We start from the raw sequence: 7,043 nt of genomic DNA, 5'->3' as shown, positions 1-7,043 counted from the left end.
GAAAGGCCATGCAAGTACAAGGTAAGGCAATTCTATGTAGGGGTTGGATACATCCACCAGGGGGAGTGTAACATAAGAGCCTGCCAATGTCACTGAACATCCCCTGCATGACAAAAGTAACCCCTTGACTTTATCCACATTTTGTTACAGCCTGAATTTTCAATATGAAGTGTTCGCTGGCCTACACACAATACCCCATAATGTCAAAGTGGAATCATGTTTTCCAAATTAATAAAAAATGAAAAGTTAATGTCTTGAGTCAATAAGTATTCAACCCATTTGTTATGGCAAGCCCAAATAAATTCAGGAGTAAATATTTGCTCAAGTCACAAGTTTCATGGACTCACTCTTGTGTGAAACAATAGTGTTTAGCATGATGTTCTAACGACTACCTCACCTCTGTAGCCCACACATTCTGTATGGTCCCTCAGTAGAGCAGTGAATTTCAACCACAAAGACCAAGAAGGTTTTCCAGTGCCTCGCAAAGAAGGGGACCTATTGGTAGATGGGTTATTATAAACAGACATTGAATATCCCTTTGAGCATGGTGAAGTTATTAATTGGATGGTGGATACACCCAGTCACTACAAAGATACAGACGTTCTTCCAAACTCAGTTGCCGGGGAGGAAGAAAACCGCTCAGGAATTTCACCATGAGGCAAATAGTTTTTAAAACCGTTAGAATTTAATGGTTGTGATAGGAGAAAAGTGAGGATGGATCAACATTGTAGTAATTGTGGGGTATTGTGTGTAGATGGGTGAGAAATAATATACATTTAATCCATTTTGAATTGATGCTGTAACACAGCAAAATGTATAATAACTCAAGGGGTATGAATACTTTCTGAAGATACTGTACTGTATGTTACCGTGTATGTTTTTGGTTGAGTAAATGTAATTGGCAAAGGTGTAGACTACTCTGAAAATAAAGTGATACCACGTACAATGTAATGTTTGCCACATGCAGGATGCCTTTCTTGTCTCTTTCTACGTCTTACAGTAACAGTCATACGCTCACTTGGAGCTGTTAGGGGATATGTCTCCAGTGAGGGATCCAGTGATATGGGGTAAACTGGGTAGGGTAGGGGGGCAAGGCCACTGCCCCCTTCCCTGCCCTTCCCTGGGGAGAGCCTGGGGATGAGTGATCCACCCAACCCCTGGGGACAGGAAGAAGAATGTTGACCATTAATTAGTCTCCCTCTTGCCTCCTCTCTCTTTCTCGCTTGCACGCACACACACACACACTGCTGCTCTCTTTTCTACCTCTGACCTACCAATCTGTTGTTGATATAAATGTGTTTTGGTTTTGTATATGGCGTATGTGTGTGTGTGTGTGTGTGTGTGTATATATATATATATATATATATATATGATACAATGTATATATGGTGTGTGTATACAATGTATATATGGTGTGTAGATGTCCTTAGTTGGTCTTTCCAGGCAGTCAGGACTCATGTACCTACCATAAGCTATACTGTAAGATAGGTACAGTTGAAGTCGGAAGTTTACATACACCTTAGCCAAATACATTTAAACTCAGTTTTTCACAATTCCTGACATTTAACCCTAGTAAAACAATTCCCTGTCTTTGGTCAGTTAGGATCACCACTTTATTTTAATGTGAAATCTCAGAATAATAGTAAAGTGATTTATTTTAGCTTTAATTTATTTTATCACGTTCCCAGTGGGTCATAAGTTTACATGCACTCAATTAGTATTTGGTAGCATTGCCTTTAAATAGTTTAACTTGGGTAAAATGTTTTGGGTAGCCTTCCACAAGCTTCCCACAATAAGTTGGGTGAATTTTGGCCCATTCCTCCTGACATAGCTCGTGCAACTGAGTCAGGTTTGTAGGCCTCCTTGCTCGCACACACTTTTTCAGTTCTGCCCACAAATGTTCTATAGAATTGAGGTCAGGGCATTGTTGTCCTTAAGCCATTTTTCTTTCAACTTTGGAAGAATGCTTGGGGTCATTGTCCATTTGGAAGACCCATTTGTGACCAAGCTTTAACTTCCTGCCTTGAGATGTTGCTTCAATATATCCACATCAATTTCCACCCTCATGATGCCATCTATTTTGTGAAGTGCATCAGTCCCTCCTGCAGCAAAGCACCCCCACAACAGGATGCTGCCACCCCCGTGTTTCACGGTTTGGATGGTGTTCTTCGGCTTGCAAGCCTCCCTTTTTCCTCCAAACATAACGATGGTCATTATGGCCAAACAGTTCTATTTTTGTTTCATCAGGCTAAGGACATTTCTCCAGAAGTACGATCTTTGTCCCCATATGCAGTTGCAAACCGTAGTCTGGCTTTTTTTTATGTCAGTTTTGGAGCAGTGGCTTCTTCCTTGCTGAGCAGCCTTTCAGGTTATGTCGATATAGGACTTGTTTTACTGATATAGATACATGTGTACCTGTTTCCTCCAGCATCTTCACAAGGTCCTTTGCTGTTGTTCTGGGATTCATTTGCACTTTTCGCACCAAAGTACATGAATCTATGACGGCTGCGTGGTCCATGGTGTTTATACTTGCGTACTATTGTTTGTACAGATGAACGTGGCACCTTCAGGCGTTTGGAAGTTGCTCCCAAGGATGAACCAGACTTGTGGAGGTCTACAATTTTTTCTGAGGTCTTGGCTGATTTCTTTTGATTTTCCCATGATGTCAAGCAAAGAGGCACTGAGTTTGAAGGTAGGCCTTGAAATACATCCACAGGTACACCTCCAATTGTCTCAAATTATGTCAATTAGCCTATCAGAAGTTTCTAAATCCATGACATTATTTTCTGGAATTTTCCAAGCTGTTTAAAGGCACAGTCAACTTAGTCTATGTAAACTTCTGACCCACTGGAATTGTGATACAGTGAATTCTAAGTGAAATAATCTGTCACTAAACAATTGTTAGAAAAATTACTTGTGTCATGCACAAAGTAGATGTCCTAACCGACTTGCCAAAACTATAGTTTGTTAACAAGAAACGTGTGGAGTGGTTGAAAAACAAGTTTTAATGACTCCCACCTAAGTGTATGTAAACTTCTGAGTTCAACTGTATATTGGCTGATGCCCCCCATAATGGAATGGCTTTTCCTCCTCCTCAGGCTTCATATAGATGTGTGTGGTCTGACTTGTGCACTGATCATCTTTATTGTCGTATCTCATGGTTGAGAGGTTTTGCCTTTCAGCTTATTACTTTGAAGTTGGACATCAACTCCGAGAGTGGAGGTGATCCCCAGTCGAGGCCTTTGAGTTGACATCAAGGTGTTTGTTAAAGACAGTTGGACCAGACAAATTGACGTCCATGACTGAAAAAGAAAGTCTGTTCTTGGAACCACGGAACCACCCATGTGGCTAATGTGGAATAGTATGAGAACCTGATTCTCAATTTTCTGTTGAATCAAAGATCCTTGCACTACTATAATTTATATTTTATTATGTCACAATTTGGGCTGTAGACATTACATTGACTATGCTATTACTTAACTGTGTCACTTGTTATGAGAAGGGTTTTGCATGTGTAATTTGTTCACTGATTTATATTACGTGAATCATTCATGGGTATCACTTTCCTGTTTTATTATGTTCTATGTGACATTTTCCAATACCAACACGCAGTTTAATTGAGAAACTTGATACATACTATACACCAATCCACAGTGTGACGCACAAATGCAGGAATATGTCACTGCCATTAAAGCTGTTGTTGACACCATCGCAAAGCTGGTAGTCAGCGCTGACGTTAATGATTGAAGAAAATGAGACAGGGTTGCTATGTGTTTGTGTGTTTCAGTTGTCATGGATGCCCCTCTTTACTCTGATGGGAGATCAATAGGAAGATGATTCAGAGATGGTGCATGTCATTCCTCTGTGCTCGGGAGCATGAGGCTGAATGAGAGTCAAAGGCTTAAGAGGAGGCGTCGGCCGAGCAGCACTCAGACCTGCTGCTTTAAAGGCTTTAATCAGCTTATCCTTCACTCTCTGTCATACCAACCAGACACACACATTCAAGTTTGAACCCCAGAGTTGGTGCAACCATGAATTTTCTATGCATTTTTTTTCTCAATGCAATTCATTATTAATAGGGGAGTTCTGTGTGTTTCCTCTGTTATAGCCCGGTGTCTTTACGTGTTCCATCAGTCTTCTTTGTGCCCTGTCAGACAAACAGCTCACTGCGCCAGCTCTGGGCTTCGACGGACTGACTGGTGTGAATCAGAGAGCAGATGATGAGATGGTTGTTGTAGGGTCCATAGGTCAGAGCAGCCTCCCCTCCCCTCTCCTCTCCACCTTCTCATCCTCGCTTTTTAGGAGTCTTTCCCTAATCTGAATGGTAACCATGTGAGACTTGAGAGCTCAGCATACCTCTCACGCTGAGGGTGGGGGGCACTGTGCCCTGTCTTTCCTCAGACTAACCCTCTTAATCCTCCTGCTTTAATACCCTGAGCCCCTACTAGAGAGGTGCTATTAGATTCCTCCCCATCCACGAGTCCACTTGCCCCCTCGGCCCCCCCCTGACCCCCTACCCAAGGATGGAGCTGACTAGCCAAGGCCTCCACAGGATTAGCATTCATATTACCAGGGGAGAGAGAGGGGTCCTCCCGAAATCACGCTGACACACACAGCGGCCGACTACCGACAGAGAACAAGGCGTAGTGGTGGGGCGTTGTCGGGTGGAAGTATCAACGATTTTAGAAAGTAAACAGTTGCAACCCCTTAAATCCATAATTTAGAAATAATTTCCTTCACAAAATTGGTATTCAGATACATATACTTTATTGTGGAATACAGAATGCACCACTGAGCTGCAAAACATGGCAGAGTTTCTGCTTCACTCGCACACATATCATGGGGAAAGGAGTGGGTGAGGTCCAGGCCAGTTCTCTTTAGCTCCCCTTACACTTGCACGGGTAAAATATGTGCACAGAATGGCGCGGAAGTAGTTAGCTCAAAGTTGCAATTAGACAGGCATTATATAAAGGATATTCAGATAACAAGGGGGCAGCTACGGCATCAATTAGGTCACTGTGCGTCTTTGTTGAAGAAATAATGAGATTTTTTTGATAAAACAAAATGTGCTTCCTTATTACGATGACCTAATGAGTTGTCCAGTATGTGGGAAAGTCTGGGGTCGCGCGGTCCCCCCTGCACCTGCGGCTCTGCTCTGCTACAGTGCAGTGGAGGTCCCCACATTTGATGTGAATCAGCCACCCAGTGTTTGTATTCAGCGGGAAATGAATGTTTAATTACCAGAAAAGGCTATCAGCATTTTGCCTCAGACAATGAATGGCACATAGAGCTCATTGAGGTTATCAACAAGGGACCCACTGGTCAATTGGGTCATTGATTTGAATTGTTTGACAGACCCGGAGGAGCAAGTAAAGTTCAAAAATCCCAAGTAAAATTGAGAAGTTTGTCACAGAATCTGTTGGAAAGGGCTGTCAGGAGTGATTAAAGTGCATGAAAGGGCCCAGCGATCAAACGGCCAAGTCCCCCGCTGCAGATTTCATTTGAAATTGCATCCCTTTGTTCCTGACTCCTCATGAAGCATGATCTGATTACAAGGGTGAACAGTTACAACGGGGAATTGTGTGCTTATTTGTCTAATAAAACTGATCTTATTTTTTTCCGTCCATGTTATAGATACCAATCAAAGTTTTTTTTTTTTTTAAACAGAGGGCATGGTTAGATACACTTTACATTGCTTTACATGTAGTTTTATGTGACATGAACTTTTAGTGGAGTTAGTTGAGTTTGTTACGTAGCTGAGACAGTGCCGCCTCATTAATTGCGAGGCGCCTAGCCCTCTGACCTTGCTGATGTAGGGTGACAGGCCAAACGGGAGGAGGTGATTGGCCAGCAGGTTCAGCGGTTGAACGTGCCACCACTGGTGTCTCCGAAGAGAAAAACATACAGCCCTCCTCTCTGTTGTCAGATCCACTCATTCCATGGTCTTCGGTGCTCCTCACGCGAAAACAGCTTATCCCTGGTCCTTTCCACCTCATTTCTGGGAGAAAAATAAGCGTATTTGTCCCATCCAGGGCTGGCCCTAGTCAATAGCGCACATAAGCCGTCACTTAGGCCCCTGGCTGCTTTTTAGGAACTCAGTCTGGGTCTCAACTTACTGTTGAGTTAGAATACAATATAAAGGTTGCAATTTCAAAATTCGAAATGTGGTTTTGCATCAGTAGTTTCCCTCTTGTTATGTTAGCCCATGTGAGCTAACATTTTTTTGATTGATAAATTAGTCTAGACAGCTATCTAAACTTATAATCACTACAGAATTACCAACTGAACACGAAGAGCATGTGCCAAGGCAACATTTTCTCTACGTCCATTGGCAAGATCTGTGAAATTTAAGGAAATGTACTTTAAAACGTATAAATGTTCTCTTCCGCATCAAGAGGTGGGGCACTAAAATGCTTTGCCTGCGAGGTGGTGGGGCCCCCAACCAAATCTTACTTACTGTAGGGTCCCCGAAAGGCTAGTGCCAGCCCTGGTCCCATCACAACTTTAACGTTTATGGTTAACTTACAGCAAATGTATCACATTGTATTGGGTACAATCAATAAAGCCTTTAAATTGTGGATTATACATAAAAAAAGAACATGAAATGACCATGCATTTTTATTTACATTTTAGTAAATGGAAATGTGTTCAATTGTCATTTTTGGAGGAACTGTAGTCTACAGAGTCGTCTGAAGTCTGAACACACACGTCTACTTTAAATGGCTGTCATTTTGGAGGAACTGTAGTCTACAGAGTCGTCTGAAGTCTGAACACACACATGTCTACTTTAAATGGCTGTCATTTTGGAGGAACTGTAGTCTACAGAGTCGTCTGAACACACACACACACACACATGTCTACTTTAAATGGCTGTCATTTTGCTACTTTAAATGGCTGTCATTTTGCAGGAACTGTAGTCTACAGAGTCGTCTGAAGTCTGAACACACACACACACACGTCTACTTTAAATGGCTGTCATTTTGGAGGAACTGTAGTCTACAGAGTCGTCTGAAGTCTGAACACACACACGTCTACTTTAAATG

The sequence above is a fragment of the Oncorhynchus clarkii genome, chromosome 1 (assembly GCF_045791955.1).
Source record: "Oncorhynchus clarkii lewisi isolate Uvic-CL-2024 chromosome 1, UVic_Ocla_1.0, whole genome shotgun sequence".
In the NCBI taxonomy this organism is placed as follows: Eukaryota; Metazoa; Chordata; class Actinopteri; order Salmoniformes; family Salmonidae; genus Oncorhynchus; species Oncorhynchus clarkii.
The sequence above is the reverse complement of the archived record's forward strand: the minus strand, read 5'-3'. Positions refer to the sequence as shown.